This window comes from Vigna unguiculata, chromosome 1, assembly GCF_037176805.1.
Source record: "Vigna unguiculata cultivar grain cowpea cultivar isolate G323 ecotype 2 chromosome 1, ASM3717680v1, whole genome shotgun sequence".
NCBI lineage: Eukaryota > Viridiplantae > Streptophyta > Magnoliopsida > Fabales > Fabaceae > Vigna > Vigna unguiculata.
Window position 1 is genome coordinate 26,206,272 of NC_140792.1, and position 19,767 is coordinate 26,226,038.

A 19,767-nucleotide genomic window follows, 5' to 3' on the forward strand; every position below is an offset into this window, starting at 1 on the left:
CTTTTTTGTAGGAGTCATCCAATTCTCCTTTGGGTTTACTTGTATCGCCATGATTTGATGACTTTCCCCTATCTCTACCCACGAAGATACTAATGTTTCTCGAATCACCGATTTGTGTTGCCTAGGCTTCGTATAACTGGCCAATTTGATAACAAATCTGCTCAACAATTTTGGTCCCTGAGAACGTGTATAAACTCAAAAGAAATAAAATTCTTGGCTAAAGTCTGAACGAATACCAAATACTTAGCTAATGATGGATCTCGAGCTTGAAACTTCCCTTTTACCTGACCAGCCACCAATGCTGAATCACTCTTAACTAACAACTTTGTGGCTTTCATCTCCTTTGCTAGTAACGTCTCGACTATTAATGCTTCGTACTCTGCTTGATTATTATTAGCCTTGAATGTAAACCTCAAAGATTGTTCAATCAACACTCCATTTGGCCCTTCCAAGACAACGCCAGTTCCGCTCCCCTTTAAATTAGAGACTTCATCCACAGACAGAACCCACTATAATATATCTTCATGCTTAGATTTTGCAGGAGTGGTAAGTTCCACCAAAAAATCTTATATTACATATGCTTTAATCGGGCCTCTAGTATCATACTGGATATTATACTATGACAACTCCACTGCCCATTTCACTAACCTGCCTGATATATCAGATTTTTGTAATCAATGCTTTATAGGAAAGTTTGTCATTATCCTTATAACATGATTGTGAAAATAATGTCTCAGTCGCTGAGTCGTCACCACAACGGCTAATGAACCCTTTTCCAGCATAAGATACCGTATTTCTGCTTCATGTAACACTTTGCTCACAAAATACATAGGCTTTGGATCTTCCTTCCATTGTTGTACCAACACCAAACTAACTGCTTGATCGGTTACCAAAATATATAACGTCAAGATATTATTCTTCTCTGGCCTGTGTAAGACCCGAGAAATTTAAATAATTAAAGAAATAATTATTTAATAAATGCGCGTAGTAAGAGCCTTTATGGCATTTAATGCGAATTATTATGATGTGGAAAGGTACTAGCTCAAATGGTTGAGAGTACTTGGTTGGGTTGAGAGGACTTGGGTTCAAGTCTATGTATGCCAATTGTATGATATTTTAAAATGTGCATTATGTTAATGTTATGATTGAATGTGAGTAGTGATAATGTAATCCTAAAATTATAGGAATTATCATGAAACATGTATTGGTTGAATTGGTTGTGCACTTGCTTTGTGATTGAATGGTTGTGTGTTCAAACCTTGCTAAGAACAAATTAAACTTTCTTTTTTGTCAAATTTTCTTTTGGTAGTAATATGAAAAGGTAGAGAAACCCTAGCTACAAGATGGGAAGCCTAGAGCCACTAATGGTCTTTGAATGGCCATTAACTCCACATTCAAAGCCATTTTCGTTTTCATCTCATTAACAAGCATTAAGGCTTAGTTAATGGTCTAATTAAGTTAATTTTTGGAGAAGAAAGAGAGGAAAAGCGAGGGAACAAAAAGGGCACACGAATTTGGAACTGAGAGAGAGAGAGAGAGTCTGAAGGTGATTTTGAGGGGAATTGAGCAGAGCATCAAGTGCATTGGGAGAAGTCCAAGGCTGGACTAGTGGTGGCACAAGAGAGGTCCTAATTCTTCCAAGTGAGCAAGAATTATCTAGGTAAGGGGAGCTAACTTGGTATCGTTTATGTGAATATGTGATTGTATTTTTATCTTGTAATGTCAAGATATGTTTGATTGAGAAAAATATTGGGATTTTGGGGATTTTGACGGGTTGGTGTTCAATGAATTTAACAAAGTGTTTGATTGGATTCATGGATGTATTGTTGTTGAATTGTAAGAGGCTTTTAACATTTTTTTATTTCTTTGATTTAATATATCTCAAGATTTTAAGATTATTAAATTCTTGGTGTAGACTTGGAGGGGTATTGTGGTTTTTATTTTTGGATTAAAGTTGAAGTTTTGGTTTAGTAGCAGTAAGTGCATGTTTGTTTTTTTATACATAATCGCAAGTTCAATGTAGTATATGAGGTTTAAAGAGTTTTGGAAATGGTGGTTGGTGGTGTGACTATGTTCTTGGAAATTATGGTTGGTGGATTGAGATTCTATGACTATTTTATAGATTTGTTGGTATTAAAAGGCTTTGTAAGTTAGAGTTGTTACTATGAACATTTGAGGTGTGAAGCAAAGAAAGCAAATTGGGATTAGAGGTTTTGGTGCTTAAGGGTAAATGAAATGGATTCTCATAACGGTTTAATTGAGTGTAAGTTGTATATGCAACTTTACCCTTGTAGTTGTTTAGTTAGTTGATTGAATATTGATGCAGTGATGTTAAATGCACCTCGAATGAAAAATTGAAAGGTATGGTTTGAAATTTTGTGAATGGTTAACTGGGAATTAGCGAGGTACAATGTTATTTTGTGTATTTCCAAGTTAGGAGTTTAAAGATTCATAAAAATGTGATGTTTCACGTTGTTTTTTGGATTCTGGAATCGTCGATGGTCGCTGGGCTAGTGACTTAGTCGCTGGACGACTACATCTTTTTCTGATCTGCGCATTTGTAGTAAAATTTACTTTCCCGCCTCGTTAACCATTGGATTATACTCAAATTTGGACAATTGGTCCATAACATGTCATTCTTGGTTTTGACCGGTCGGATCGTTGATTTGAGGTCTGTAGTTTGGAAAATATGGCATCCATTACTGAAAATATGGCATCCATAAATCATGCGTGGTGTTTGATTGTATGGCATTGTAGGTACTTAAGTGTTGGCACTCACCCATTTAGAATGATTACTATTTTGTGATGCAGGTATCCCATGCTATGCTGAATCAAATGTCTAGAATACATGGACCTATGCATAAGAGTTATAGGTAATTGAATCGATTGTGGTATTTCTGGGTAGTTAGCATCATGTCCTGATATGTGAGGGTGTAGTAATGCCTTTGGTAGTATTCTAGATTAAGGAGCGACCTAACTTGGATGCCAAAACTAGAAGAACAATGCTACTGGTATGGCGCCTCGCGACTTACGAGTGTCCGCCAGGCGATAGGACCAACAGGGGGTGTCTCTGCACTGTGTGGCGCCTGACAGCAAGGTGTGCTCCACTAGGCGATAAACCTTAAAATAGTGCGTCTGGATGGAGCCTGGCGATGAGGCTGTTCCGTCAGGCGGTCTGCACAGGTTTCGCCTGGCGGCGCTTAGGCTGCGCAAGGCGATAGTGCTGCGGGTTTGACTTATGTGTGTTGTTTGGACGCAACTATGCGGACTTGGATCAGGAGATGTTGTGCCATGAACGGGTAGGTTCATGGATGGTGGTGAGCACGTGATGATATGAGCGGGGAGGTTTATATCTTGTTACTCTCGTGTGGGGATACGAGCGAGGTAGGTTCGTATGTTCCGTGCTCACACTTGAGAGATTCAGCGTGCGGGAAGGTGTGTAGGTGGTGGATCACGTGTGTTGGACTACGGGCGGACAAGTCCATAGAGCAGGACTACAAGCAGGGAGGTTCGTAGGGCAGGACTACGAGCGGGGAGGTTCGTAGAGCAGGACCATGAGCGGGCAAGTTCGTGCGAGCAATATAAATCCTGAGTCCAAGGCTAACTATTTGTGTGATTGAAGGTTGAAAAGTCTTGGGGTTAAGGTCTTGGCCAAGAACTATCTAGACTAAATTAGTTGGATAATTGATATTGTTAATGTATGTGTTATTTTCATTATGAGCTCACCCTTTCTGTTTGTGTTTGGCGATGATCGTGTGATTCGTTACACGGAAGCAGATGATATCACAGGTGATGATGGTGATGCATAGAGACGGAGAGAGGGCTAGCTTAGGGACTTGAGCTAGGAAATAAATTATGTTTTCTTCTGTTTTGTCGGATTTTAGAAATTGTAATAAGATTATTACTTTAGCTTTAAATCGAATTTTGGCATATTGAATAATGTTTTAAATTTCCCGCGTTTTGGGAAATGACATTTTAATAAATGAGGTTTATTTATTAATTCATTATTTTATTATTTTAAATCTGTAATATCTGGTCGAGATGTTGTAGCCTGCACAGCACCTACGATTTGCTCAAATACTCTTTTAACTGTTGAAAAGCTTCCTCACACTGAGTGGTCCATTGAAACTTATCATTCTTTCGTAGGCATTGAAAATGAGGTAATCCTTTGTCTCCACTTTTTGCCAAAAATAAGGAAAGGGCTGTCATCCTCCCTATTAATCGTTGAACTTCCTTAAAATTAGCCGGGCTTCTCATATTAATGATGGCTTTACACTTGTCGGGATTAACCAAGATCCTATCCATCAACCTCTAATAAGTTGCACTTGCATTTTTCAAACCGAAGGACATTACTTTGTAATAATAATTTGAGGTTTCCCCCATGAAGATTGTTTTCTCTTTGTCCATATGATGCATCTTTATTTGATTGTAACCCGAGTAAGCATCCAGAAAACTCAGCAAAGCACATCCTGATGCAATATCTACTAATGCATCTATGCTAGGTAAAAGGTATGAGTCTTTGGTACATGCTTTATTCAAATCAGTGAAATCAACACACATCCTCCATTTACCGTTTGACTTCTAAACCATAACCATGTTTGCTAGCCATGTTTGATACTGAATTTCCTTATATATGCTGCATCTAGAAGTTTCTTTACTTCATTCGCAACATCTTGAGCTTTTTCTCCCCCCAATTGCCTTCGTCTCTAAACTTTTTCCTTGGCTTCCGAGTTCATATTGAGTTTATGACACAAGTAATCGGGGCTTATTCCTACCATATCTGCTGTCATCCAAGCGAATGAAGAAAGATTTGCTTGCAAGACTTGTAAATTTGTGCTTCTATATCCGAACTCAAGTCTCCTCCTATTTTAAGTTTTCGTCCATTAAGGACTACTTCCTTTACCTCCCCCACAGGTTGGGGTCTTTGCTTCAGGTGCACTATTATGGGATCTAACTTAGTATCAATAGCTCCTTTAGTAGATGTCACATAGTATGTGTGCTTTCGACGAGTTCTGAGACTGTCTTCGTAACACTTCCGAGCTATCTCCTAGTTTACTGTCATTGTGACCACCTTTCCTTTGTTAGTAGGGAACTTCATTTTCAAATGAGTGGTTGAGACTACTGCTCCTAATTTTTTTATGGAGACTCTGCCTACCAGCAAATTATATGATGATGGAGCATTAACAACTATGTACCGCACCATGATAGTTTTTGCAACGTTATCATCCCTAAATGTTATGCGCAAATCCGCATAGCCCCTCACCTCTACTTGTTCTCCGAAAAAATTTACCAATTCCTCATCAAAGGGTTGTAACTGATCCATCAGAATCTACAACCCTATAAAGGTTTCCCAAAACATAACTTCGGCTGAACTGCCCTGATTTATCAATACTTTGTGCACATTCCTACGCATCATGATAACTGACAACATTGTTGGATCATCTTCATGTAGAACGAGTCTCATCAAGTCTTCATTGGAAAAGACAATGTCTGGAGTCTTTATACATCGTTCTATCTTGGTTGTTGTCATGATGCTTCTTACATATCTCTTCCAGGATGAGTGTGTCAGACCTCCTCCTGAAAAACCCTTGCAATTGTGTTAAAATCCCCTAAGATAGGAACCTCATGGGGCTTGGTTACCGAGGGTTGTTCTGTTTGTTTCCCATCCTTTATAATCCTGACATATTTCTTCAACAAACTCCTAATCGATAGTGCAGCCAGTTGATTAGCCAATGTATGACAATTGTCGGTATCATGCCCCGCTTCCTGATGAAACTTGCACCAGGCATTCAGCTGTAGACCGAGGACTCTGCTGGTAATATTGGGATGACGTAAGTGCTTAAATACCTCATCACCTTTTAGTATTTCAGATAAAGTAGTGTTGAAACTCGACAGCCACGTATGGGATGAATTTCCTATCCGATCTCCCCCTGAGAGGTGTCCTTTCTCATCGGAATGGCTTGACTTCCTTGTCGATTTTTGAAATGGTTGTCAACCTCTTGTCCCCTGTTCTTTTGTGCTTCATAGTGTCCTCGGTTTCTATTTCAAATACTGATTTTTGCCTTATTTCAATTAAGGTCTTGGGAGGAAACCGATATAATGATTCACTGAAAGAACTATCATGAAGTCCCTTCACGAAGGCTTTCACCAAAAAAGCCTCATTAGGATCCATTATCTTCATGCTTACATTGCTGAAGCGATTGAGAAATTGCTTCAGAGATTCGTCTACATTCTACCTTACATCGAACATGTCGACCATCTCTAAAATCTTTGCTATGTTAGCTGAGAACCTCTTTAAGATGGCTCGTGAGAAATTATAAAATGACTTGATTAAAGCATTGGGCAATGTGTTGATCCACTCCAAGGTTATCTTCGTCAGTGTCCCAACGAACATTTTGCAGCGCACAACATCTGTTCCTCTTGATATTAGCATTCGTGCTTGAAAAGACTTTAGATGCAATTCTGGATCTGAGGTTCCCGTAAAAGGAGTAATCTTTGGTATCACAAAATTTTGGGGGATCGACTCGTCCATGATTTCCTTGGAAAGCGGATGTGTTTCGATGACATCGACATTATTCAGAGTAGAGTGTCTATATCCTCCTTGGGCGATTTGCTGTTGCATGTCCTCATTTGCTTTTGTAGTTGCTCTTGTTGACGAATGGCTTCTTCCAACTGATGATGGGTATCCTCAGCCTCTGTCCGAAGTCTCTCTCTCTCTTTGAGTGTCTTCTCCCTCAACAATTGTAGGTCATCTTCTACTTTCTTGCGGGATTCCTCTCGCTCTTCTTCGAGGTGTGCCTGGTCAGCCTCAGCTTTCAATTTGATTTCTTCATTCTGCCGCTGCAACTCTAAGATGCTCTGCATAATCTACTGACGTGTAGGTCCCTATCGAGCTGCATTTTGGTTCATTTTTTTCTTCTTGCTGACGTACTTCTTTGTTTAGATTTGGTGGAGTTGGGATCGAGTTTTACCGGACCCCACGGTGGGCGCCAATGTTCCGGTCAGAAAAAGGTGTAAAATAACCTTCAATCGAAAACAAGAAGAAAGAAGTATTTTTAACCTCAGCTAATGACTCACTTAGGCCAAAATAATTTCGTCCCTTGACCGTGGGAGTAACATTCTTATTTATAAGGTTTAAAATTGGTTACAACTGTTACATATATACATAATCAAATACCTATAAAATATTCCTACTAATACTTCCAAAAGATAACCTAATGAATAACAACTGAAACGCTTCCTATAAATTCTTCTTAAATAATAACTAAGATATCTTCTTTATAAAATCTAAACTAAGATATTCCCTTTACATAATATACGATTCTTCCAGCGTCGATCTTGGAGCGACATCCTTACCAATTATGTCAACAACTTTGATTTATCATTATTATGACCTCGATTTTCTGGCGATGCAACTCTACATTTCTACATATCATCAATCTTGCATTGACTTTACGACGACACAACCCTATATCTCTACATGTCATCAATCTTGCCTCGACTTTATGACGATATAACTCTACCTCTCTGCATGTCATCAGTCTTGTCTCGGCTTTATGATGACATAACTCTACATCTCTGCATATCACCGTGATGTTTCTGGACCGGTACAATTCCGTACATATATATATATATATATATATATATATATATATATATATATATATATATATTCTTAAAAAATTTATAATTGCTGTAAAAAGTTAGTTATGCTGCTATCAGATGTCTCTTATTTTAGTTTCTGGGAAATTATCGGTTCTTCAATGGCGCAATCAAGAGACTACCGTAACAAACAGAAGAAAGATTTCAAGTAAGGAACATTGTATTATTACATGTTGTTGATGAAGTGAAGTAGCATGTTTCAAATCTCATACCCGTTACTCTGTTGTTAGTTGTTGAAGGGTCTCGGTGAGTATATTAACTAGAAACTCAATTCAAATTTTTCTAAAATTCTTGTCAATAGCAATAAGTTGTAGCAAGATGGAAAAAAATATAGTTATCCATTCAACCAACATAAAAGAGCTTATCCATTCAATAAAAATAATACTTTTATGAGTCATAATTCTTAAACCAATCCTCTATCAAATAAAAGCTTAATACATTCAATAAAGTTTGCACACACAATAAGATATAACATATCATACACAACATTTTAACAATGAAAAATGATAGTCAGATTTTCACTAACTATTTAACAATTCTTTTTTAAGGCAATATATGATCATTGAAAAAATATAATATTTGTGAAGAAAAAGAAATCAGGAACAAAATAATAAATGCAAGATCTACATAAAAATTGTATGAGTGTTAAAATATCATTGTTATTTAACATTTTATATTTATGACAACCGTAGAACAATAAAGAATGAATTTTTGGTTTGTTTGAGTAGTATAGATAATTACGTTTTCAATTGTTAGTTAACATTTTAAGACTGCATACTAATTGAATAGGCAATTATTCTTTTTAGTTTAATGTTTTATAAAATAATTATAAATCATTGCATTTAAAACTATTTGTATGTCGTTTAACACCAACAAATTCAAACGTTGAAAATAAAAAATTATTTTCATATTTATTTTTTTATTTTAATGATAATCTTATTTTTAATATTTATTTTATTAATTAAAGTTTAGAAATAAAAAATAATACGAACATATTTGTTTTCCTCTTTCTATTGTTATTTTTGAATGTTTTTTATAGTTAAAGTAAATATTCATTTAAGTCTGCATTTATTTCAGTTCGCATCCCATTTAAATCAACATTTAGAAAGGAAAAATTTTCAGAACAATGATTTTATTTTCAGAAAAAAAAATCTCATAAAAGTCATTTGACTTTATATTTTTTTACATATATGAATAAAATAAAATAAAAATTTTCTCTTGTAATATATTTCTTATGTTTATCATATATTTTATATCTTCCATATTTTTATAAATCTTATAAATTTTCAACACTCATATATGATTCATAATCCATATTCTAATATAACTAGTAAAATTTTATAACTCTGTATCCCGATTAAATCCGCATTAAATGCTTAAGATAAAAATACGGACTTAAGCGAATGTTTACTGTAACTACTTAAATACCAAAGTTAATATAACGAAAGTCTGGCATATATATTTGTACTTAATTTCAAACTTAACTTCAAATATTTTAAGATATAAAATACAATTAATAATACAAAATATAAAATAGTAGATATTAAAAATTGTAACTAAAATAAGTAATATATAACTAAAATAAATAAACATGTCATTTAAGCATGGTTGTATATTTCATTGGATATCAGAATGTACATTTGTTTCTGGTTAAATTCGTATGCATGATTATCTTAGAAGGATTTGATTATTCTCTGCAGTAACTATTCATCGATAGTATCAATAGGAAGTTTGAGATTTATTTGCAATATCTCTGTTAAGAACTTTAATATTAGAATAAATATATTTTTGGTTTTTTAATTTTGAGTGAAAATGAAAATTAGTTATTTTTTAAATTTTGAATCAATTTAGTCTCAATTTAAAAAATTTGTGAATGATAAAGTGGATTAGGCGTAACGTTGAGTTCATCAACCTGACAATTGAGGGAGGCCAGGATAGGTTTTTGTACCCGCCAACTCGTAGTTTCATATTGTGATGTCTTTTACTATTCAATCTCATATATTTTTTTATTGTCAAAATATGGAGGTGAAGATTTGGTACAAGTATCTTTCACTAGAAAGAACAAAATGTATATCTTAGCCATTAAAAAATTATTCTCAAACAATAACCAGGCCACACAAAATCTAAGCCAACTCATTTCATCATAAGACCACACTGTAGAAAGAAAAAAAATGAAAAATTGGTGGGCCAGTCCACTAGTTGTCTTAAAGACAAGGTAGGTTACACTTTTCAACCCGTTTTCCTTAGTCGGCTTGGCTCGTCCTGACTTGAGTTTAACATATCACTCCGTCTTATCACATTAATTACTTTTCACAAACATTAAATATAGCAATAAAACAATAAGACACAATCTTATCAATGCAAACATGATAAATTGAATCTTAGAATTCCTCATATTCCTAATGGTAATAATGTTGTACCAAATATTTCAACAATTATGCATTTTCCTTTTTATTATTTCCTCAAACATGTCATATACCTTCCTTATTTACAATTCAACCTATTTTTTTTTCTAAATTAAATCAAGTTTTGATTTGCTCAGTGATTTTTTCTAACGGTGGTTGTTTTCGACAAAGTCTTATTTGCAATTCTAATTGAACTAAGATTTGTTTTGTATATTCAGGTGATACCTATATATATATATATATATATATATATATATATATATATATATATATATATATATCTTCTTCAAGAATTCCATGTAGAAAGTATTTTTCACATCAAATTGTAGCAGATTCTAGTCATGGTTTGCTGCCAAGGATAATATAACTTTGGTCGTGTTCATTTTTTCAATTGAGGTCAAAGTCGTCAAATAATCTACTCCAAATGTTTGAGTGAATCATTTTTCCACCAACAATGGTTCCTCTTAATAGTTCTATCAACCTTGTATTTTACTGTATAAAATCATTTGTTCTAAAAGAAGTCCATTTTATCATTCAGTAACTCCTTTTTTTTTTGGGTAACACAAAAAGAAATTCTTTTAACGTCTAGTATTTTCGGCCTTTGACGTTAGACCAAACTTCGACGTCATATCGAGAGATGTCAAATTGACATCAGTGTTCAAAACGGACGTCCAAGGACATCAATTGTGGTACATTTCGACATCCTTTGACGTTAGTTAGTACATCGACAAACGTCAAAAATTGCTCTTTTTCTTACAAAAAAATGTTTGTATTTACGGTCTTTCCAAACCTATAAAGCAGAAAATATTCCAGCATAGTTCATAAAAACCCCTTCAAACAAAATTCCTAAAATCCCTAAAAAATTTTGCCAAGATAGATAAAATATGGGGAAAGAAAACCAAAATCACATGCAAACCAAGCCATATCCAAACTTCAACGAAGATAAACCAAACTATTCAATGTTTGGTACATATTCAAACCTTGAACGAAGTTAGAGAGTGAACTAAGCACCTCAAGCCTCGTCACTGTCGCGGAGGAGTTATCGCCAATAATGGAGAATAGAGGACTCGAGCACTGCTTAAAGGGGTTCAAAACAATCCCTAAACGAAAATAATTGATGAAAACGAAAAAGAATCATGCCCAAGGAAACGAAGACACATGCATTTGCGTTAAATGAACCACAACTTACCTTAATTGGTGGTTCCACAAGTCGTCGTAGTAGTTGGAGAGGCTTGGAAGAGAAAGAGCGAAGAAATAGTGCATGGAAATGACCTTCGTGCTAGGTTTTGGTAACATTTTAAAGCAATCTAACATCGGATAAGCGGGGCGTTGACTTCCTTTGACTTCAATTGCAATTGGGGTCGACATCCTTCAACTTTAGTTGTAGTAGAGTTGACATCCTTTGACTTAGTTGCATCAAGGCCTACATCCTTCAACTTCGGTTGTAGCAAGGGTCAACGTCAAATTGCAATTAAACGTCTAATTCGTGAGGGAACAACATCAAACTTGTCATTTTATTTACAAAAATGGCACTGATCATTTCTTACATTGGCTTTTTCTTGGATAGACGTTGGTTTGGAGACGTTATAACCCCTTTTGTGTTAGTGGTATAAGCACAAGAGGGTTCATGAATTATCCCTTCATTTTGAAAAAAAAAAAAAAAGAGTCTAATGTATGATTGAAATAATCTTTAGCCTCATCAAACCTAAATTTCTTAGTAACCATCTCAAATTGATTTTTGATTAGTGCCACAAATTTCATAACAACAAAACTAACCTCAAAACAACAAAACTTACCCTTGTATAATCATCAATAAAAGTAAGGATTAAATACACATTTGGTCCCTATTTTCATCGCTTTTTGTTTAATTTAGTCCTCATTTTGGTTTAGTGTTCAATTAAGTTCTAATTTTCGTCAATTTTTGGTCAATTTGGTCCTTTTTGCTAATGGTGTTTAAATAGCTAATGATAGTGAACAGTTTATGCCACGTGTCAGCTCCTCTCTTTTTTTAATTTTTAATTTTTTTTAATTTTTTTATTAAATTTTTCGTAAAAAGTTTTGAATTTTCAAAAAAATTAACACGTGTCAAGTTACCATTGCGACACGTGTCAATGTTAGTGTCACGTGTCATTTTATAGTTGTGTTATTTTCTTTTATTCAATTTAGTCCCTATATTCGTTATTTTTGTTTTATTCAATCCATATATTTGTTATTTTTGTTCAATTTAGTCCTAAGGTTAAAATTAAGTAATTTTGTCACTTTCAAATTGAGACCAAATTTAATTCTTTTATAGATAACCAATATTTTTTTTTCTAAAATTGACATTTTTATTAATTATTTTTAAATTTAATTATAAATTGAATATAATTTTTAAATTCAATTGTTAAATATAATACAAATATTTAAAATATTATTACAATATAATTATTAATTTTTTTCTTCTAATAATTATATTCTAAAATACTAATATTTTTAAAATTAGCATTTCAATATAAAATATTTTAGATTTTATTATCTAAAACACAACAAAAATATTAATTGTTTTAGATTTAAATATTAGTATATTTTTCTAAAACATTTAATAATTATATTCTAATAACATTTTAAATAATTATATTCTATTTAAAAATTGAAACTAAGAATTATATTTAATTTTTAATTATACTTAATAATTTATAATTAAATTTCAAAAACAATTAATAAAAATGTCAATTTTGATAAAAATATTCGTATAACATTTATAAAAATATAAATTTAGTTCAATTTAGAAGAATAAAATTTCTCAATTTTAAGAAAAAGTGGGACTAAATTGAACAAAAATAATGAATATATGGATTGAATTTAAAAAAAAAATAATGAATATAGAGACTAAATTGAACAAAAGGAAATAATACAACCACAAACTGACACGTGACACTAACATTGACACGTGGCACAATGGTGACTTGACACGTGGACAATTTTTTTTAAAAACTTACAAAAAGAAAAAAATTAAAAAACTAAGAGGTAACACATGGCATACACAGTTAACTATTTAAACACCGTTAGCAAAAATGATCAAATTGACAAAAAAGTGATGAAAATTAGGACCTAATTGAACATTGAACTAAAATGAGGACAAAATTGAACAAAAACGGGAAAAATATGGACCAAATATGTATTTAAGCTTAAAAGTAATAAACCAGTTAGCTCCTGGAATATTTTAAACATTAGAAGGACCTCACACATCAATTTTAACTAGATAAAAAGGATTAGAACTTATTTTATTGCAAAAAGGAGGAAACATAACACGTTTATGTTTTTCCAATTCACAGATCTCACAATAAAGATTATGCATAATCAAATTCAAATTCTTAAACAAAAAACAAAACAAAAAGTTTTATAATAGAAAATGAGGGATGTCCAAGACCACAATGATACAACTAAATTTTTTCTTGGTCGATTATTGAGGATTATGTCATCAAAGAGTGGCACATAATAGGTTGATTTAAGTCTCCCAAATAGAAAAGACTATTTCACTCTCAAGGATGTCTAATCGTCCTCCTAAATTTCTTGTCATACAATATACAAGAATTATTGTAAAAATGACATCACAAGAGAGGTCATTAGTAAGCTTTTTATTGAATATCATATTTGTGGACAATTTAGGAACATGTATTTCATTTTTTAGGAGTATGGTTGGGTTTACTTGTATACCTCTTTGGCCCGCTACAGTTGTCATGTTTCCATTAGCTATGAAATTTTTTTATTACTAGGACATGGAAAATATGTGGAAAAGAATTTAGCAAAAGGTGTCATATGATTAGTGGCTCTAGAGTCTAAAATCAATTATTGATATTTGAGACATTAAATCCAACAAAAAATGATAACTTACCCAAATATGTCAATGAATACATACTGATTGGTTTTTTCATGTTACTAAGGAATGATCTTACTCTTTCTAACTCCTCATTGTTGAGTTGTGGGACATACCCTTCTTGATTTTCAGGAACAACAACAACATGAGCATATTAACCTCGTTTCTTTGGAGGACCACCTTTGTATCCTCACTCTTTTCTTTAGGGGTTTTCGTGCAACTTCAATCATTTAGCTCTTTTCCATTCAACTAAGAGGATGAATGCACAATATGTAGCTTTTCTCTAGCCTAAGGCTTGTCTCCATTTTTAATTTTAGCCATCACAAAAAAAATGATACACACTTGGTTTAGGATAAAAATACAGCAATGAAAGTTGCAATTATGTACGATAATGGAGGCCGAAACACACAATAGAGTTCAGAGGTTGAGTGACAAGCAATGAAGGTTGCTATTAGGTTAGACAACAATTAAGGCTGCTTAATTTTACACGGTCAGAGGCTCCCAATGATCAGGAGCTTTGATAACATCTCAAGAACAAAAATGTGATAGTAACACAATCTTTATGATTGGAGATCCCATGAATAAGATTCATACGGGTCAAAACAAGTCACTTGTTAATTCTACTAACACTAAAATTTATTTTAAACCAATTATTGATAGGATAAATTTTGTAATTAAAATTCTATATGGTGTAAGAATTTTAATCTAACAAACTTTTATTGATTTTCATATCTCTTATGTAACACTTCGTTAGGATGCTACCTAAACACTTAGGAATTTTCGCAATTTTCTGAACATATTTATTTCTCACTATATAAAAATATGTGGAATGTAAAACTTTCGTCTACTACATCAAATAAATGTTCCCACTTTAAAATTTATTCAATAATAAAAATATATAAAAATAAAATTCAATAATTTAAGTTGTTCCAAGATACATCCAAAATAAAAATCCTTTTTCCCAATGCAAACCTCGGCTCCTCACTTTGTGCATCCAAAACATCATCTGCAACCTCATCTGCTTTTGTATAACACAATGCATACAATCATCACAAGTGGAAACCACAACCACAAACATGCAAGGGTGAGTTAACTTAACAAAGCGTCATAATTAACATAAGTTATATAAAGAATAAAATTATCACACCACACCACACACAAGCCTTTATTATTAAATCATTAATTTCATCCAGTATCATATAGTAAATAACAATAATTATTGTATCATCCAACGACAACAAATCCACGTGTAGTCTTAACTCAAGAGTTTGAATCATCAACATAACCTTTGTACGTAGCTTACCATCCAAATCAGCTTACCTCTAGAGCCAAACCATTTCTTCCTTCCTGCTTCCCAGGAATCTTTAGATAGCTAAGAAAGTTTAACCAAGAAAATAAGTTAACATGATCATAATTTTTGTCTGGTGTATATCCATATACTTAAAACAAATTTAGGCCAATTAACTAATACTTTTGAATTATTGTTTAATATTTTCTGTAAAATCTCCTCCATGATGAGTTCCTCATAGTAACTTAGATTTTCTATGACAGATTTTTACGGCATCATCATAAAAAAAATGTATCTTTTATATGATTCTTGCAATTGATGTCCAAATACTTGAATGTGTTTGTCTCGTGTATAATGATAAGCTTTCGGAATAAACTATAATGGTGATTCAAAACCCATTAATAAAAAAACTCATATTTTTTGTCAATTTTATTTTGAAATTTTTTTGTAGGATATACTTATAAATTTTGTTATAAAAAAATTACAGGAAATTGCTGTCAATTTTTTTGCAAAATATTTTGTATAAAACAATTTTCGCAACAAATTTATTGGGAAATACTTGCGAATTTTATAATTTTGTAGGAAATAATTACCCACGAAGGAATTATCTGCCAATTAAAATTTTTAGAAAAAATAGCAAAAAAAAGTCTTTCCCTGCAAATTTTTTTAAACAAATTTGCAAGAAAATTTCCATGTAATATGAAAATTTTTAGTAGTGACTTTCTGTTTTCTTAAAATATATTTTTTAGTTTACAGTCCCCTCACAAATTCGGTTACGACATTCAAGTATGTTTTGATATATATATATATATATATATATATATATATATATATATATATATATATATATATATATATATATATATATATATATATATATATATGTTCCGGTCTGCGAAATTATCAACTGACCAGAACGTTTCTTCTTCTCTCTCTGTCTCCCTTTTCTCTCTCAAATCACCTCCTTTTTTCCTTCTTTTCTATCTCCTTCTTCTGTTTTTCTTAGTCCCCTATTTATCAGATCTTTTCTGTTATTATATCTCCTGGATTCCAGCTAACCAACTCACCACTTCTTCCACTATATCTCCTCCGATATCCTCGCGTAGTGGTGTTCCTAAAAAGAAGGGAATACTCGCTTGTTAGTTACTTAAAAAATCGCGGTGAGCGACATTCTCTCAATTTATAAAGATGCCGAGCTCCCCAATGTGGCCGATGTGTCCGATTCTTCCGAGCTTGACAAGCCTTCATCCGGGAGAGTACACAGCCCTCCAACTTTTCATTATGTTTTGCATAGTGAGAAGTTGTCACATCTTCCATTCCTAATCAAATGACGTGACATTTCTGACTTTGTTTATTGCGCCCACCTACCCTTACACGTGTCAGTTTATCGAACCGACAATGGCTTTTTGAAATCTAACGGATGTAATTTGAAACAGATGTAACCGTTTTGTCTCCTAAAACCTCTTTTGCTTCCTTCCTTATCTATTCACGACCATTTTCAGTGATTTTCGTCTGGCGCTTCTCTCGCGACTTTTGCTCATTGTGTTTTTATTCTCCCTGTCCGCGATTCCGGTGAAGGTGTGTTTTTCGCTTATCCCTTCTGGATTTGTTTGTTAATGACGACATTATCGTGTGTCCACTCTTTCTATTTCTTTAAACCTTTATGTTTGATAAACCCTAATTTGATTTCAATTGTTACCGGATTCCATAGATTGCCTTTATATCTCTTTCAAAAAAATCTTTCTATATAAAAAAGGAAGGACGAAAACTCCAATTTCTAAAGAAAACGGGTATATTTGGGATTCATATTCGTCGTCTTTTTGTCTATTTCCAAGAGGTTTCTAGGGTTTATGCTTTAAAAATGCTTAAAAGTTTTTGTTTTTGACCTTAGTAGATTCAAAGATGACTTCCTATGATTCTTAATACCCTTGGGCTCCGTTAAATCTAAAGAGAGAGTGTACTGGTTTCTGCACTGAAAGACGAATCCAAACCCTTAGAGAGAAACAAGCTTTATGTAAGGATGATGAAAACGACGTAATTGTGGGATTATGTGAATTAGATGAACCCGTGTGCAGGGATGGCACTCTCCCGCCTTTGCAGACTTTCACCTTTGTTTATGTAACCTTATTTGAAAGGCTCGGTTTCAGACTCCCTTTCAGCGACTTCGAAAAAGGATTATTATCCGCGTTAAACGTGGCGCCTGCTCAATTACATCCCAATAATTGGGCTTTCGTCCGAGCTTTTCATATCTTGTGTAATGGCCTTGGGATCCGACCTACACCGAACATGTTTCTGTATTTCTTTAAGCTAAAAAATAGCTCGAAGTTATTGTGGACCTCTCTGAATGGAGTAAGTGGCCGAGCTCTTTTTGCATTATACCAATCTTCCTAAAAAGGCTTTAAAGGGGCTTTTATAAAAATCTTGGCACCTTCCCACAACCCAACTTTATTAGAAGGGTTCCCTCTGTACTGGACAAAAAATCCCTCTCCAAAGATCACACGTCAACTTGAAGACTTAAACCCGGTTGATCGAAAGGCCTGTGAGGAGTTGATGGGTCTAGAAGTCATTTTCGACATTCGAAAGATCTTAGAGCTTGAGTACCGGGAAGTAGATTTAAGAGTTTTCATTGGTATTAATCTGACTTTAACAAAGTTTTATTGCTTATTTTGGTGAAATTTTGTGCCTTTAACTCTTGAATTTTGATCTTTCTAAATTCGCAGAAAGGCAGATGGCTCTCTCTCAAAAGGACCTTCTGCGTCGTATCAAAAAAAAACAAATATTAAGATCGGGGCGAGCTCCCCAGTCCAGGGTTCATCCTCTCGCAAGGAGTCGGATAGCGGACCCGGAATCACTATACGAGAGCCAACTTCAAAAAAGAGGAAGTTGGTAGTCGGGGGAAATCAACCTCCTATATCGGAGACGTCGGACTCTATTGACTCTCTGCCTGATATAATGGAGATCCGCAAAGCGACAGTGACGAGTTCAAGGAAAAGCTTCTAGGATGAGGATTTCGAGCACATAGCTCACGGACGTGCTCACAACTTTTCAGCTGCTGATGATGTTATCCTCTCAAAACAAGTTTCCAACTCGACCCGAGAAGGACTGCTTCGTAATTTGCATCAGGCTGAGGCGTCTTCGCTGTTCTTGGTCAATCGTTTAGAGGCATTGGAGTTAAAAGAAGCTAGCTTGATACGTGAAGTTGAGGCTTCTAAGAAAGAGATGGCGAAACTCCGATTAGACGCCGCCGAGCTCGTCAAGATCCGTCAAGTCTTGAAAGACAAAGAAATTGAACTCGGTGACAAAGAAACTGAGTTGACAAATCTGAGGGTTAAGGTCGATGAGCTGACTCCGAAGATGGAAGCTTATGAAACTCAGGTTCAAGGATTGGTGGAAAAATGCAAGAAACTGGAAAATGAAAAGGAAGAAATGGCCGACCAGTTATGCACCACTTTGAATCAAGGGTTTCAACTGGCTTTGAACCAAGTCAAAATACTCTGCCCCGAGGCTGATATTTCAGGTGCTGATATTACCAAGGAGGTGGTGGATGGCCAACTCGTTGAGATAACTGATGATTAATATGTCTGTAACAGTTTAAGATTTCCTAGTTTTAGAACGATTTTGAATTTTTGTGAACATTGGCGTAAATTTGTCTTGTTTTGTTTTTTAGTTTGGGATTTAGGGAACGCCCGAAGAAATGTTTAACTTTAAGGCATGCTGACTCATGAATCCTTATAAATGGGGTTTTGAATTGCTAAATAGAGTGATACGTGAATTTGGACCACTTTTTCTGGGAACGAAAGTATAACAGAAAGTAATATGGTGTGAGATGTTTGTGGAATAATAAATGAAAAGGTAAGAGGAATCATAGATGTATCAAATTAATCCATACTTGTATAAACTCAGAAAAAATACATATATCAATTTGGAACGCCGCAGACATATATATAACTTTTAAGAAGAAATAATAAGCCTATAAGCTAGGACCATGTTGAAACCGAGGTTTAATTGAAAGAAGTACCTTGGACATTTTGAGCAGATCACCCTGCATCTTCAAATATGCACTCAATTGTATGGTCTTCCGAGTTGGATTAATCTCAGCGTACTGAAACTTCAGCGATTCAGCCCTTATCGTGTTGAGGTTTATCGGTGGAGTCGGACCGATTAAGCCCTCAGCGTACCGAGGTTTTAGGGATGTATTCGGATCGATTTAGCCCTCAGCGTATTGAGGTTTTACGATGGAATCGGTCCGATTAAGCCCTCAGCGTACTGAGGTTTTAGCGTTTTATTCGGACCGATTTAGCCCTCAGCGTACTGAGGTTTTAACGATGGAGTCGGTCCGATTAAGCCCTCAGCGTACTGAGGTTTTAGCGATGTAGTCGGACCGATTGAGCCCTCAGCGTACTGAGGTTTTAGCGATTTATTCGGACCGATTGAGCCCTCAGCGTACTGAGGTTTAACGATGGAGTCGGTCCGATCAAGCCCTCAGCGTACTGAGGTTTTAGCGATATAGTCGGACCGATTGAGCCCTCAGCGTACTGAGGTTTAACGATGGAGTC

At 34.4% G+C, this 19,767-nt stretch overlaps 1 long non-coding RNA gene across 1 annotated transcript; it reads left to right on the forward strand.

The window, feature by feature from the left end:
• The first annotated feature begins 16,915 nt into the window (after positions 1–16,915).
• Positions 16,916–18,919, forward strand: LOC114165294 (uncharacterized). The gene is made up of 2 exons (XR_014984102.1): positions 16,916–17,840; positions 17,932–18,919. It is a non-coding gene; the product is annotated as an uncharacterized LOC114165294 (long non-coding RNA).
• The last annotated feature ends 848 nt before the right edge of the window (positions 18,920–19,767 follow it).